The 16,985-nt window shown below is 42.0% G+C and overlaps 1 protein-coding gene and 1 pseudogene across 4 annotated transcripts in view; one reads left to right on the top strand and one right to left on the bottom strand.

Annotated features, from left to right (window-relative positions):
• Positions 1-16,985, bottom strand: part of CADPS2 (calcium dependent secretion activator 2) — a 283,863-nt gene that overhangs the window by 170,123 nt on the left and 96,755 nt on the right. The window lies entirely within an intron of this gene.
• LOC142203018 (heterogeneous nuclear ribonucleoprotein A2 homolog 2-like) lies at positions 659-1,175 on the top strand (annotated as a pseudogene).

Here is a 16,985-nt window from a genome sequence, read left to right as displayed (position 1 = left end):
AAAAAATGTATGCATGGAATCAGAGATGGATTGAAGAAAAATAGAGGAGATGAAATTGTAAATTTGGCTTCCTGACAACACAGCTTTGCGTACAACTAGTCAAATCACCAAATTCATCTCTTCTATTTACTCTCACTCCATCTCTACTCCATGTATGCATATTTGGTTAGCCATTACACAAAAGGGACAGGTCTACTAATATTGCCTAATAATTAGAGATGAGCGAACTCTGTTCGGATCAGCCGATCCGAACAGCACGCACCCATAGAAGTGAATGGAAGCACCTGTGACGCCGGCCGGCCGCCGGCAAAGTCAGCGTCACAGGTACTTCCATTCATTTCTATGGGTGCGTGCTGTTCGGATCGGCTGATCCGAACAGTGTTCACTCATCTCTGCTAATAATCTTTAGATAATACAGCAGCAACTTTTCATTAACCCATTCCCTCCATTAAGTCCCTCCTCTCTTAAAGTTATTCATGTTCATAATTTATTTTGTTTAGACACTTTATATAGCTCCATCAACTGTTTAGAAAATAATATAGAAAAGTGGAATGAGATTATTGCTGAATCATCGCTGAAGAGAGGTGGTCGTGTTGTTTCACTGTATAGTTTATGTAGCGTTATACCCGACTAGGTGTATGTTAGTACAGTTATGTAGATGGGAAATCGAGGGTTAGGAGGGCTCAGCTTTGAAACATAAGAACAGTCTCCAACAATGGGGAAGCTGACAAACTGTGTGGTTATAAGGAACCCTTCAAGCAAGAGATCCAGGGGCTTTGGATTTGTAACCTTCTCATCTATGGACTAAAGTTGACGTAGCCCAGCCACATTATATTGATGGAAGAGATATGGAGCCAAAGCATGCTGTCACCAGAGAGAAATCTTCCAAGCCTGATGTTCACTGTTATAGTAAAATAACTTTTTGTTAATATCATCAAGGAAGACACTGAACAACATCACCTTAGGGAATATTGAAGGATATGGAAGAATTGAAAGCACAGAAATTATTACTAGTATACAATCTGGCAAAAAAAAAAGCTTTGGTTTTGTGACCATGATGCTGTGATTAAAATTAACTTGCAAAAATGTCAAACCACAAATGAACATCATGAAGATGTAAGGAAGGCTTTATGCAGAAAGTGCAGAACACAAGTATCAGAAAGGGAGGTTACTAAGATATTGGTGACTCTCATGGTGGTGGAAGAGGCTATTACAATTATGGCTAAGACTATTGAGGATAGAAAATACAGAGAATGGAAACAACCAGCGGTTTTCAAATTGTTCTCCAGTGAACAGTGGCAGTAATATGGAGGTGGAAATTATGGTCTGCTGTAGAGATGATATTTGATAAATCTGGTGTATTCTTAGACTCTCTAGTCTAAGCTTATACCACCTATTAGTTGACTTAAAAGTTGTTGGCGAATTTATGGCGCATTTTTGCTGCACAGAGGTTGATTGCATGAGGTTGATCATACCCCTTTTTAAGTAAGCCACACCCATTCCCCCACAAGGCCATGCGCCATTTTGGTCAAGACATAAATGTGTCTAAAACACTCGATAAATGTGGCATACAGCATTTTTTTCGTGCAAATACGCCACAATTCTAGCGCATTTTGCTTAATAAATCACCCCCATTATCTCAATCATGACTTAAACATTCAGTGATATAAGATGCCAATGCAGATGCAAAAGAATCATTTTGTGAAAGGAACAGTACATATTTAAGAACATTACCCAATACAGAAACAAGGACTGTAAACTATTGCTTTTAAGACAATTTAATAGGTTTCAATTGTTTATTTGTAAATGGTGCAGCAGCATTTCCTTTTTTTTAACTTCTGAATCATACACTACTTTTCAGGTTCAGTATAATAGGAGTCTTTTTATTTTTCCTTTTACACCACCAATTCCAAAAAAGTTGCAATGCAATAATTTGGAAATCTCATACAGCCATATTTTATTCAGAATAGCATATAAAACGAATATCAGAGGTTGAAAGTTAGACATTTTCTGTTTTCATTTGGAAAAAAAAAAAAAAAACAACAACATTTAGAAACTGATGGCAGGAACACATCTCAAAAAAGTTGGGACAAGACCAAGTCTATCATTGTGTAGCAACCCTTCATTTTACAAGAGTCTGTTAAAGTCTAGAAAATGAGAAGAAAAACTTCTGAGGTTTATGGAGAGTCATGTCCCATTTTCTGTAATGCAGGAGTCTAGCTGTTCAACAGTCCTGGGTTGACTTTGTGGAATTTTTCATTTCATAATGCACCAAATATTTTCCCCCTGAATGGAAACCTAATCCGCATAAAAAAGCAGGTACCTTAGGAAACTGGCGGAACCCATAGACTATAATGGAGGCTTCCAGGACTTCTCTCTGCATTTTTTATCCAGAGAAGGGAACAGAATGGCCCGAACGCAGATGTGAACTGAACCTTAGCCATGTAGCCCGCTGTGCTAAATTTATAGTAGCTTACTAAACGTGGAACACTTTTTTCTTTATTTATACATTGGTGCACAAAATACGATGGAAACATTTCTTTATCTTTTTACTGAAACAAGCAGATGTAATAAATCCTTTTAAAAAAAAAGTCACATTTTGTTCAGGTTTTAATATTAGTCAGCATTTAGGAGGTGTTGCATATTAAAGACATTTTCCAGACTGTGGAGTGAAAAGAGAAACTGGATAACAGCCAATTGATATGCCCGAGAAGTTACTATCTTAGAACAACAGCAGTCATTTTCAACTTTATGAGCATGGGAATAGCAGAGTTATAATGACAATGCGTACTGCCCTTAGCAAGCTATCTCCAGCTACCACCTATTGACACTTGGCAGCATGCTGTTAAGCAGAATCCTCATATCCCCAGTTGTCACCACTGCATGATACTCAAAAGCAGGTTAAATTGTGAAAATTGCTCCAAGACCCACAGAAATCCTATAGCCTTAGTCTACCTCTGCTTTTATTCTGTATCTCCTTTCCACTTCTACTTTGTGGATTGTGTGTAATTATACCTATATCTTGCTATAGACACATTTGTACACACACAAACAAGAAAGATCAGGGCAACTGTTTGGATAAAATATCTATGCAAGCAATGGGAAGCTTTTACATATAAATTCACAAAAATAGTCAGCACTCCCAAACAGACACAGCAGAATTAACCTACAATTGGCTAAACTGTAGCAGCATAATATCTTTTTTACAGAAGACAATACAAACCTTTCAAAACCTTTTTGTGGAAAGATATCATGTTGAAGTAATTTAACCTATCACAGAAGTTCGGGTTAATTTCGCTACATTTGTATATGTATGGACGAGACAATCAACATGTACATGTCCAATTAAGTGACAATCAGGCACTATGAAGTCATCATATATGAACTTGTATAAGTACACTAACACAACAGACTGACTACAGTATATATAGTGACTTGATTCAAATAAGTATGCAATGTCATATTCAGAAATAATCCAATTATTCCAGCTGTGTAAAATAGCAACTCGTCAATGACAGAGCAGTGCGGAAATCTTCATGTTACAGAATCTCATAGTGCTGCTCTCTCCATCCTGAATGTGCTACTACCTATACAACCAAGGAAAGAGTGCAGTCTGTAAATGCATTTTGGGCTGTAAACACAGGTCCTATCCATTACATCTTAGCAAAAGGTACCTATCCCAGAGCTACTGTAGTCATGGCAACCAGCAAGGTATTATACACAGCTTTACAAGGCTAGGTCACTTGACAAATGTGAAGAGAGAGTTAGTTGGGTTAGTGCTCCATATATAGTAACTCGTACTTTTGGAGCAGCTAGGGTATGTTCACCCAGAGGAAAATGAAGAGGAAATTCCTCTTCGTTTTTCGCAGCCGGCATTTTCATGCAGGCTAGCTGTGACGGGATGCAGATGCCGTGTATCAGCATCCCACTCCTGATTAGGTCCGAATGAATGAGCCTAATCAGAAGGGAGTCTCGAGCCGTGGCAAGATTGAGCAGGATGTTTCTTTTTTCTGCGTCCTGCCGCAATCTTTGCCTCCCATTGAAAACAATGGGAGGCATATTCCGGGAGGAATTTGCTCCGGATTCAGGGGCAAAATCTGCAGCAAATTCCTCCATGTGAACTGACCACAAGTATAGGTTACTACCTCTTAAAAGGTACCATGTCAACAGAAATAGGAGAATCAATAAAGACATGAAGAGGGACACAGTGAGGGCATCAGAGTAGCATTTTATATGCACTGAAACTATTCTTTATCACCTGTGTGTCTAGTGTTTTCTCAATGTCCTACTTCATTAATCTGTTTATGTTGAGGTGGTAGTATTTGGCTGACAACTGATATGTACTGTGCCTCAAGTTGCTGAATACTAAACCAACTGGACTAGAGAGATACTTCTTGGTGTCCCATCTTTACGTTCAACGCCTCCTAATGAGCTATTATGACATGGTTGCCAGAACTTTAATAACTGTGTGTTAAGACATAAGTACCCTTTTTTTTTTTTAAGATGGAGCTGCTGAGACCAGCCATGTTTACATCACATGCGCAGGCATATGCTTAAAGATTACACACTACTTAGTTATATAGCTTGTGTTTCTGGTACCTCCAATATCTATCTGAGTTTACCAAGTTTTGAGCCTGTAACCGTTCTGGAGATCTATGGCACAGAGCTAATATCTTATAATGCCCTTCTTGGAGTCAGAGACAAGAAGAAAAAACCATGAGAATTTTTTCAGAATAAATTTAAAGGTTTCTTCTGACAACTTCAGCTCTTGATTCATCTCCCATGACTTCATGGGAGATGAAGTCATGGGAGAACATGAGACTCAGGTGAATAGTGGAGAAGCTGCTTACAATGTTTTACCTTCCGGGTGAAGGGAAGGCCACTAAGTAAGGCCTTTTCAAAATCTGTGAGGGGACGGTATAGTGGTCCAAGGGTTGTAATCTCCAAACCGCATTTGTGGAAGTACATATAATGTAGAAAAGTGAAAGGGCTGTCTGGACGTAAGTCTCTCAGCTGATCCCCACTTAACGGAATGTCTATCCTTAGAATGTCTCACAAAACGAGACCCTTCATTTTACCCCAAAGACCAAATTAAGTGTGGGGTTTCTGATTTGTAACAAAGGGAATGGGGTTGGTCTCACCTCCTGTTTGTCTCTTATTTTGTATGATATTGCTATTTGTTATTGATGTACAAGTATTGCTCTGTATTTTCCAATACACATGTATGTTATCTGCTGTTATTGCAGTAGAGAAGATTATTGCCTATTTTTTTCTCATGCAGTTACTGTATCTTGTAAAAATTTAATAAAATTGAGAATAAAAAAATTAAAATTTACAAATTTCCTCCCACACAGCAGATGACTCATTCTTATAGCCAAAGACATACTGATAGGGACTGTAGATTGTGAGCCCTATATGGGACAGTGACTGTCAATGTCTGTAAAGCGCTGCGGAATATGATGGCGCTATACAAGTAAGCATAATAATAATACTTATAGGGAAATTAATTGTGAACCCTACTCGGGAAAATGAGTGATGACAATGTCTGAAGTGCTGAGGAATATGTTGGCACTATATAAGCATAATAAGTGGAATAAACATACCGTGTTCTCACTGGGAAGGTTTGTTAGGGAGTCAAGGACTAGTGAAGACTTCTGGTATGTTACCACTTTTCTGAGTTATAGTACATTTGTTGGGGTAAGGTACCTCCATCCCAGCCCACCTTGATCTCCACTCTGCTCACCGTCATAAATTGTCAATCAGGATGCAGGAACAGGAAAGAAGCACATCTTTGCCCCCCTCCCCCCCTTCCCCCCAAAAAAGAGCCCTGCGCCAAAAAGGAGCCACATCTAAGACAGTTTTCTGATGTAGAGATAGTAAATTCTCCCCTGACTGTAACACATACTCACATTGCAGCAGTTAAAATTTAACATTCACATGTTTAGAAAACAGAAAATCCGTTTAAGCTAAGACTTGGTAAAACAGAGCAAACCTGTTTACTACAGTGTGTGGCATTACATGCTAGTGGCTTATTTTGTTCCATATTCTTTATATTCCTCAGTTATTGTAATATGAGCAAGATGGAGAGGCACAGTAACCTAGAGATTGTACAAAGTAGCAGATAACTGAAATGACTTGACCCTGCTGCAGTTATAAAGCAAAACTCTTCACTCCTGTTTGCCCTGAAATACATAACACATTTTACAAACAGCAGATACATTAACCCCATACAGGAGACAGAGAGCAGAGAATAATTCTCGCAGCCTACAGAAATGAGCACAGTTGGATAGAATACGATAGCTGCAGTGGAATCCGCATTCTAGCGGTAACGCTGCTTAAAATGTGTGATTATAATATCACATTGGATTTCTACAGGTTAACTAAAAGAGACTGAAAAGTAGCTGCAATATGTCGCCAGACTTACCTATAGGTAATTGTTAAAGTTATCAGGAAAGAATGCAAAAACTGCTGCTATCGTACTATAAATACAGAGAAAATTGTTAATGCATGTAACAGCGTGTATATATGTGTGTGTGTGTGTGTATATATAATCTATTTAAAGATTTCTATCTATCTTCAAATCATAAATTAAACGTAACATGAGTTGAGGAGTTTAGATGAAAATTGTGTGCAAAAATAAAGCTGAAGGGATCTTCCATGCATATTAACATTACAGACAAGCAGGATGGATGCAAATGGAAAAGTGTTCCACTTGTATCAGGCAGTGTTAAAAGAAGTCTAAGGGCTAGTTCACACAGGGGCAAAGAGCTGATTTTGACAGCGGATTTTGCTTCAAAATCCGCCCCTTTACAATAGTGGTCTATGTAGACTGCTAGCAGAAAAAAAAAAAGCGACATGACCTTTCTTCAGGCGTTTTCTGCCAACAGAAATGAATGGGAGGCGAAAAACGTGCGTTTTTTTGCAAAAAAAAAAAAAAAAAAAACGTCGCTTTTTTCGGTCCATTCACTTTACGGGAGGGGAAAACAGCCTGGTGTTTTTGAAGCGATTTTTACAAAAAAAAAAAAACCCTCCAAAAAAAAGCTACAAAAAGCGCAGCAGGGTCCAAAAAAAGCTTCCTAATTAGGAAGCCTTTTTTTTTCTGGTGCCAAAATAAGCCACACGTAATTTACATGTGAACTAAGCCTACCACCTCCCTAATATATAAACTAGATATAGCAGCTTGTAAAGCGCCTTATATCTTTTGTTATCACAATCAAATACATCCTTTTGCTAAGAAAGTGGATTTTAGAAATATGCAAGTTGTGGTATTGGTGCACTGGAGGCACTCCCTCCACTACTGGTGCACTTTTTTTTGTGTTTTTTTTTTCTACTCAACAGATGCCAGCTCAGGGCATCTATGAAGTAGAAAAGAAATAATTGTGTCAAGCAGCAAAGGGAACACCTCCAGTGCACCAAGACTCTTAATTGCATTTTTTTAAATCACTTTTTCAGCAAAAGAACATATTCAGCTGCAATAAGAGCAATACATGTGAAAAGCAGAGTGGTCTACCAATCTGTTAGATCTAGTATTATTTAGTAGGCCCAGTAAGGAAAGGTAGGAGTCCCCCAAAACAAGCAATTAAAATGTAACTTTCATTGGGATCTTTAAAAACTTGTGTCCCTCAAAAACATCAGCCACACTGACAATACTATGTGACCCCTCCCGGTAGATATGATCGGGGAAACAACAAACAAATATCAAGGAATCAATCTCCTCATGCAGTGCGGTGCACTTATATCAACATCTAAATCTCAAAGGGTGTGGTGGAATTCACTCTGGTGTATGTTTATATCTCCCCATATGGGTAGATTTAGGGTGCATTCACACGGAGGAAAATGATAAGGAATTTGGTGTGGAATTTCAGGCTGAAAAAAAAAAAAAGCCTCCCATTGACTTCAATGGGCTCCTTTTTCTGCTAGTAGAAGAAGGAATCCATTGAAGTCAATGGGAGTCTCCTCCATGTGAATGGACCCTTAAACATACACCGGAATAAATTCCACCACACCCTTTGAGATTTAGATGTTGATAGAAAGTGGACCACACTGCATGAGGAGATTTATTCCTTGATTATTTTTTTTTTGTAGATTGTGAGCCCCATATAGGGCTCACAATGTACATTTTTTCCCAAGCACAGGAAGAACATACAAACCCCTTGTAGATTTTGGTCCTGCTGGTGGGATTCGAACCAAGGACTCCATCGCTGCAAGGCTACAGTGCTAACCAATCAGCCAACATGTTGCCCCTCCTTGATATTTGTTTGTTGTTTCCCCCGATCATATCTACTGGGAGGGGTCACATAGTATTGTCAGTGTGGCTGATGTTTTTAAAGATCCCAATAAAAGTTACATTTTCATTGTTTTGGTGAACACCTCCCTTTCCTTACTAGTGCTTGAAATTCAAGTGTTCATTTCACCAGTGTTATGTTTCTATTTATTAGACCCCCTTTAAAGAGGACCTTTCATCAAATCGGGCCCATGCAGTTTTATATACTGCTGGAAAGCTGACAGTACGCTGAATTCAGCACACTGTCGGCTTTCCCGATCCGTGCCCGGTGTAAAGCGCTATCGATCCCGGTACCGTAGCGCTTTAGTGTCAGAAGGGCGTTTCTGACCGTTAGCCAGGGACGTCCTTCTGCCTCGCGGCGCCTATCGCGCTGTGCTGTGGAGCGGGGAGGAACGCCCCCTCCCTCTCCTGATAATACTCGTCTATGGACGAGCTGTGTGAGCAGAGGGAGGGGGCGTTCCTCCCCGCTCCACTGTACAGCGTGATAGGCGCCGCGAGGCAGAAGGGCGTCCCTGGCTAACTGTCAGAAACGCCCTTCTGACACTAAAGCGCTACGGTACCGGGACCGATAGCGCTTTACACCGGGCACGGATCGGGAAGGCCGACAGTGTGCTGAATTCAGCGCACTGTCAGCTTTCCAGCAGTATATAAAACTGCATGGGCCCGATTTGATGAAAGGTTCTCTTTAGAGATGAGCGAACACTAAAATGTTCGAGGTTCGAAATTCGATTCGAACAGCCGCTCACTGTTCGAGTGTTCGAATGGGTTTCGAACCCCATTATAGTCTATGGGGAACATAAACTCGTTAAGGGGGAAACCCAAATTCGTGTCTGGAGGGTCACCAAGTCCACTATGACACCCCAGGAAATGATACCAACACCCTGGAATGACACTGGGACAGCAGGGGAAGCATGTCTGGGGGCATAAAAGTCACTTTATTTCATGGAAATCCCTGTCAGTTTGCGATTTTCGCAAGCTAACTTTTCCCCATAGAAATGCATTAGCCAGTGCTGATTGGCCAGAGTACGGAACTCGACCAATCAGCGCTGGCTCTGCTGGAGGAGGCGGAGTCTAAGATAGCTCCACACCAGTCTCCATTCAGGTCCGACCTTAGACTCCGCCTCCTCCGGCAGAGCCAGCGCTGATTGGCCGAAGGCTGGCCAATGCATTCCTATGCGAATGCAGACTTAGCAGTGCTGAGTCAGTTTTGCTCAACTACACATCTGATGCACACTCGGCACTGCTACATCAGATGTAGCAATCTGATGTAGCAGAGCCGAGGGTGCACTAGAACCCCTGTGCAAACTCAGTTCACGCTAATAGAATGCATTGGCCAGCGCTGATTGGCCAATGCATTCTATTAGCCCGATGAAGTAGAGCTGAATGTGTGTGCTAAGCACACACATTCAGCACTGCTTCATCAAGCCAATACAATGCATTAGCCAGTGCTGATTGGCCAGAGTACGGAATTCGGCCAATCAGCGCTGGCTCTGCTGGAGGAGGCGGAGTCTAAGATCGCTCCACACCAGTCTCCATTCAGGTCCGACCTTAGACTCCGCCTCCTCCGGCAGAGCCAGCGCTGATTGGCCGAAGGCTGGCCAATGCATTCCTATGCGAATGCAGACTTAGCAGTGCTGAGTCAGTTTTGCTCAACTACACATCTGATGCACACTCGGCACTGCTACATCAGATGTAGCAATCTGATGTAGCAGAGCCGAGGGTGCACTAGAACCCCTGTGCAAACTCAGTTCACGCTAATAGAATGCATTGGCCAGCGCTGATTGGCCAATGCATTCTATTAGCCCGATGAAGTAGAGCTGAATGTGTGTGCTAAGCACACACATTCAGCACTGCTTCATCAAGCCAATACAATGCATTAGCCAGTGCTGATTGGCCAGAGTACGGAATTCGGCCAATCAGCGCTGGCCAATGCATTCTATTAGCCCGATGAAGTAGAGCTGAATGTGTGTGCTAAGCACACACATTCAGCACTGCTTCATCAAGCCAATACAATGCATTAGCCAGTGCTGATTGGCCAGAGTACGGAATTCGGCCAATCAGCGCTGGCTCTGCTGGAGGAGGCGGAGTCTAAGATCGCTCCACACCAGTCTCCATTCAGGTCCGACCTTAGACTCCGCCTCCTCCGGCAGAGCCAGCGCTGATTGGCCGAAGGCTGGCCAATGCATTCCTATGCGAATGCAGACTTAGCAGTGCTGAGTCAGTTTTGCTCAACTACACATCTGATGCACACTCGGCACTGCTACATCAGATGTAGCAATCTGATGTAGCAGAGCCGAGGGTGCACTAGAACCCCTGTGCAAACTCAGTTCACGCTAATAGAATGCATTGGCCAGCGCTGATTGGCCAATGCATTCTATTAGCCCGATGAAGTAGAGCTGAATGTGTGTGCTAAGCACACACATTCAGCACTGCTTCATCAAGCCAATACAATGCATTAGCCAGTGCTGATTGGCCAGAGTACGGAATTCGGCCAATCAGCGCTGGCCAATGCATTCTATTAGCCCGATGAAGTAGAGCTGAATGTGTGTGCTAAGCACACACATTCAGCACTGCTTCATCAAGCCAATACAATGCATTAGCCAGTGCTGATTGGCCAGAGTACGGAATTCGGCCAATCAGCGCTGGCTCTGCTGGAGGAGGCGGAGTCTAAGGTCGGACCTGAATGGAGACTGGTGTGGAGCGATCTTAGACTCCGCCTCCTCCAGCAGAGCCAGCGCTGATTGGCCGAATTCCGTACTCTGGCCAATCAGCACTGGCTAATGCATTGTATTGGCGTGATGAAGCAGTGCTGAATGTGTGTGCTTAGCACACACATTCAGCTCTACTTCATCGGGCTAATAGAATGCATTGGCCAGCGCTGATTGGCCGAATTCCGTACTCTGGCCAATCAGTGCTGGCCAATGCATTCTATTAGCTTGATGAAGCAGAGTGTGCACAAGGGTTCAAGCGCACCCTCGGCTCTGATGTAGCAGAGCCGAGGCTGCACAAGGGTTCAAGCGCACCCTCGGCTCTGATGTAGGAGAGCCGAGGGTGCACTTGAACCCTTGTGCAGCCTCGGCTCTGCTACATCAGAGCCGAGGGTGCGCTTGAACCCTTGTGCACACTCTGCTTCATCAAGCTAATAGAATGCATTGGCCAGCGCTGATTGGCCAATGTATTCTATTAGCCTGATGAAGTAGAGCTGAATGTGTGTGCTAAGCACACACATTCAGCTCTACTTCATCGGGCTAATAGAATGCATTGGCCAGCGCTGATTGGCCAGAGTACGGAACTCGACCAATCAGCGCTGGCTCTGCTGGAGGAGGCGGAGTCTAAGATCGCTCCACACCAGTCTCCATTCAGGTCCGACCTTAGACTCCGCCTCCTCCAGCAGAGCCAGCGCTGATTGGCCGAATTCCGTACTCTGGCCAATCAGCACTGGCTAATGCATTGTATTGGCGTGATGAAGCAGTGCTGAATGTGTGTGCTTAGCACACACATTCAGCTCTACTTCATCGGGCTAATAGAATGCATTGGCCAATCAGCGCTGGCCAATGCATTCTATTAGCGTGAACTGAGTTTGCACAGGGGTTCTAGTGCACCCTCGGCTCTGCTACATCAGATTGCTACATCTGATGTAGCAGTGCCGAGTGTGCATCAGATGTGTAGTTGAGCAAAACTGACTCAGCACTGCTAAGTCTCTGCATTCGCATAGGAATGCATTGGCCAGCCTTCGGCCAATCAGCGCTGGCTCTGCCGGAGGAGGCGGAGTCTAAGGTCGGACCTGAATGGAGACTGGTGTGGAGCGATCTTAGACTCCGCCTCCTCCAGCAGAGCCAGCGCTGATTGGTCGAGTTCCGTACTCTGGCCAATCAGCGCTGGCCAATGCATTCTATTAGCCCGATGAAGTAGAGCTGAATGTGTGTGCTTAGCACACACATTCAGCTCTACTTCATCAGGCTAATAGAATACATTGGCCAATCAGCGCTGGCCAATGCATTCTATTAGCTTGATGAAGCAGAGTGTGCACAAGGGTTCAAGCGCACCCTCGGCTCTGATGTAGCAGAGCTGAGGGTGCACAAGGGTTCAAGTGCACCCTCGGCTCTCCTACATCAGAGCAGAGGGTGCGCTTGAACCCTTGTGCAGCCTCGGCTCTGCTACATCAGAGCCGAGGGTGCGCTTGAACCCTTGTGCACACTCTGCTTCATCAAGCTAATAGAATGCATTGGCCAGCACTGATTGGCCAGAGTACGGAATTCGGCCAATCAGCGCTGGCCAATGCATCCCTATGGGAAAAAGTTTATCTCACAAAAATCACAATTACACACCCGATAGAGCCCCAAAAAGTTATTTTTAATAACATTCCCCCCTAAATAAAGGTTATCCCTAGCTATCCCTGCCTGTACAGCTATCCCTGTCTCATAGTCACAAAGTTCACATTCTCATATGACCCGGATTTGAAATCCACTATTCGTCTAAAATGGAGGTCACCTGATTTCGGCAGCCAATGACTTTTTCCAATTTTTTTCAATGCCCCCAGTGTCGTAGTTCCTGTCCCACCTCCCCTGCGCTGTTATTGGTGCAAAAAAGGCGCCAGGGAAGGTGGGAGGGGAATCGAATTTTGGCGCACTTTACCACGTGGTGTTCGATTCGATTCGAACATGGCGAACACCCTGATATCCGATCGAACATGTGTTCGATAGAACACTGTTCGCTCATCTCTAGTTCTCTTTAATGTCTGTTTTAATTTTCTGACAAATTGGACAAATTAACACAATGGCTTGGTAGACTTATACCACTGTTTTTTTGTTTTTTTTTAAGTTAACATTTTACAGACTTTATTTTACCAAACTCTCAAGAATAAATAAAAGTAGTAATGCTCACATCACGCCTATTGTGATGCTGCCACACTCTGCTTCCTGGGACTCTTATAGGAAAATGCAGCTCACCCAATCACTGGCTCAGGCAAGTCAGTTCCATGGCTAAAGACTGGAGGAGGAGTCATTTTCCCTGTGCCAAGACGGACAATGAATTAGAAGTCTGCAGGGTACCTGGGCAGCATTGGAACACAAGCAGATTAATTTAAAACAGGTACAGTGGGCTCACTTCACCGATCCCTTGCTGTTCTTATTCAGATGTTGCCCAGGTTCCACACCTGTGTCTCTACTTCTTGTTCCCTCACAGGAAATGCTGCTCAACCAAAGACTGGTTGTGGTGGGTTATGGTTGCTGGATACCATTGGCTGAGCAGTCATTTCCTCTGTGTCAAGACAGACAAATGTGCTGCTTTTTCAGGTAACCGTACGTTAAAAAGCAATGAAACATTTCTCAGAAGCTCCTGTGTATTAAATGATGCAATTCATAACAGTGAGCTACACAATGATGGGTATAGCACTCTGGATGAGTCAGCCTAGCTGCAGCAGAAGATCTTTTCAACCCAAATGCCAAATGTTTACAGGTCTGAGTGATTTCTGAATTTACTACATTTTTCTATTGATGACTTTTTGCAGTTTATTTACACAGAAAATGTTCAAAAAAATTCTGAATTCAAAATTCTGAATCTCAGTAAAATATATGGATAAGGGAGCCTGCACACGGAGTTTCGCTCCGCTCATTCTGAACGTAAAACTCTTTCAGAATGAGCGCGTAAAAACCAGATCCCATTGATTTCTATGGGTGCCGGCATACGTGTGTTACCCATTGAAATCAATGGGAGGCTTTTTTCCCTATTGCTTTCAATGTGTGTATTCAGTTGTATGTACATCTCTGCATATGGAGAGCGAACTCAGCTGTGCTACAGCGCTGCGTAAGCTCTGCTACATCAGGCAATTGTGATTACAGGGGTTTTGTTATGTGACTCTCTGAGCAGCTTCTGTGTTACAAAGGGCTGAATGGATGTTGCTGAAATATGCCAAAGTTCTCTCCACTCCCCCATCAGAGACATAACAACACATTCCCCGTCGTACTCCCTGAAACTCTACACCCGTTATACTCCTCTTGCCAACACACAGCCTGCATGTTCTGTAGTCTCCTGATCTTCCATGAGACTCCATTTTCTTCAGCTTTCACACTGTGCAGCTTCATCTTATATAGCTCCGCCCACAAAATAGTGTGTAGCTCCGCCACTGCCTAGCATGATCCTATCCTAGAATGGCTCAAGGACTTGAGATAATGTCATCACAGGTCCTTTAGTGTTGTGTGAACCTAAATTCCTTCACTGCGGTCATGTAGTTTTACCGGGATAAAAAGTAGCCTATGTTTTAATCGGGTTTCCTATCTATGTATGTGGCAAATTTCATGTAAATCCATTCAGCTGTTTTTGTGTTACTGGGGAACAAACATCCAAACCCACAAACTTTCAAATTTATAATATTAGTAGGATAGGATTAGTAGGATAGGATGAGCGGAGCGTAACTCCATGTGCAGGCTCCCTAAGGCAATCTGTGCTTACATAGGTTATAATGTAAAATAGCAAAAATTTGCCAAACAGCTATAGCCAAGATCAAGGCAAGTGACAAACTAAATAAACAATAAGTTAATGTAAGCTCTTTAGTGGCCTAGAACCTTACATAGAGCAGATGTCCTTGGTACAAACTAAGCAGCATCTTCAGAACAGATAGAATACTGCCACTTTGATCATAATGACGAATATATATATATATATATATATATATATATATATATATATATATATATATACATATATTTTGTGAAGATGCGCATCCATCAAGCCAGGTATACCAGTTTTCTGGTGCCAAAAACTTGCACCTCTTTACATTTTTAGGTTGCTCAAGCCATTCAAAGTTGGACAGGGCGGGCAAGAGGTGATAGGTTCATATCTTGTTCACAAATTTTGTAAAAAAAGGGGCATAACCATCACTAAATTTGCTGAAATCTAAATGCAGCTCAGATGCGTTAAACAGAATACAGAGATGAGAACCTCTCAATCAATTCAGTACGTTTTAGTTTAGCTGGCTTTTCTGCTACATTTGTTACTACATTAATATAGCCATTTACCTACAGGATAGACGTCACGTGTATTCATTTTTTTTTTTTGTTTAAAATTGTTGACAAACTTCTCAGAAATTTATTGAAATTCTTACATCCAACAACCTTAAATGGGAAAGTTTAAACGTACACGGTAAAAAAAAGTTGCCTATGAGTAAAGTAATAAGCAGACACTGCATAAAAAATAAATAAATAAACCTTCAGCAAAACTTTTTACTTCATTGCTATATGCAGAAATGGCTAACTTAGTATAGAGATTACTATGTGTTGCATTGTTTTTACAGGAACATTTATTAATGTTTATTTAAAGCAAGTAAAGGAGAGCCATCTTCTGGCCACATGACTACATTACAAGTGAATAAATTCAGAAATAAAAAATCTACAAATATATGATCATCAAAGTGCTACAGAAGAGCAGGATTTACCAGGTAGGTTATTTTTATTTCATCACATATGTTGCTCAGATTTGTTTTGTTTTTTATAGTACCAAAAAAAAACAAAAAAAAAACAAAACACAACAACAATCCAAAAAAATCAAACAATAAAACTCACAATCTCTGTTGAGGAATATGTATCATAAATGTAGGTCAGCTAGAAATAGTGTGTGTATTAATAGAGATAGGGAAACCTTTTAAATTCTTTTCAAGTTTTGTTTCATACCGAACTGCTGATCAGTTTTTCAGATCATAGTGCAAATTGGCTTAAAAAGTTATGCATGAAACGGTGACGGCTTCAATGATTCTAAGGCTTCGTTCCCACGGAGTAACGTGCCGCTCATTCTGACACATAAACATTAGAGGTGAGCGAACACTGTTCGGATCAGCCGTTCCGAACAGCACGCTCCCATAGAAATGAATGGAAGCACCTGTGACGCCGGCAAAGTGTACGTGCCAGGTGCTTCCATTCATTTCTATGGGAGCGTGCTGTTCGGAACGGCTGATCTGTACAGTGTTCGCTCATCTCTAGTAAACATGTCTCAGAGTGAGGCACTTCAAAGCAGATCCCATTGACATCAATGGGTGCCGGTCTTGCGCGCACTACACATTGAAAGCAATGAGTTTAAAAGCCTCCCATTGATTTCAATGTGTATCGCGCGTAAGTCAGTGAGCTCAGACCCATAGTCCCACAATATTGTCTGCCCCTTCATAAGGGCTGCTTCCAGTGCATGCTGAAATACCTGAAATACCAGGTGATCCTTCTCTGATTTCTCTACGCTTCACTACAAAATTCAGCACTTACTTGTCAAACTTATACGGATTAAAAGCTTTTAAAACAGAGAACATAGCAAAATAACTGGCTAAATATGCTTGTGGGAATTTACCATGCATTTTAACAAATACATTACTGCTAAAGTGCAATAAAAGAGAGATTACTATTAAACTCTACTCAAATATAAACAAGAAATGGTCAAATATGCTGAAATTCAAATTATTCACACTGCTGCCCTCAAGTGGCAAGAAAGGCATTAGCAGCTGGAAAATAGGTTCTAGTTTCAAAGGTATTTATTGAATGATTAAACAACAAAAAAAGACAAGCATCACACTCACACATATGGTATATATCAACTTAATAAGGCACTGTTATAGATATAGTATGAAAACAAATTAAACAGAACAAATAAGCAATAAAAATGTCTGCAACAGATCTATGGGAAGGGGGAAAGAGGAAAGCACTGTCTCCTGTGAAACTGATAT

The sequence above is a fragment of the Leptodactylus fuscus genome, chromosome 5 (genome assembly GCF_031893055.1).
Source record: "Leptodactylus fuscus isolate aLepFus1 chromosome 5, aLepFus1.hap2, whole genome shotgun sequence".
NCBI classification, from domain to species: domain Eukaryota; kingdom Metazoa; phylum Chordata; class Amphibia; order Anura; family Leptodactylidae; genus Leptodactylus; species Leptodactylus fuscus.
The sequence above is the reverse complement of the archived record's forward strand: the minus strand, read 5'-3'. Positions and strand labels throughout refer to the sequence as shown.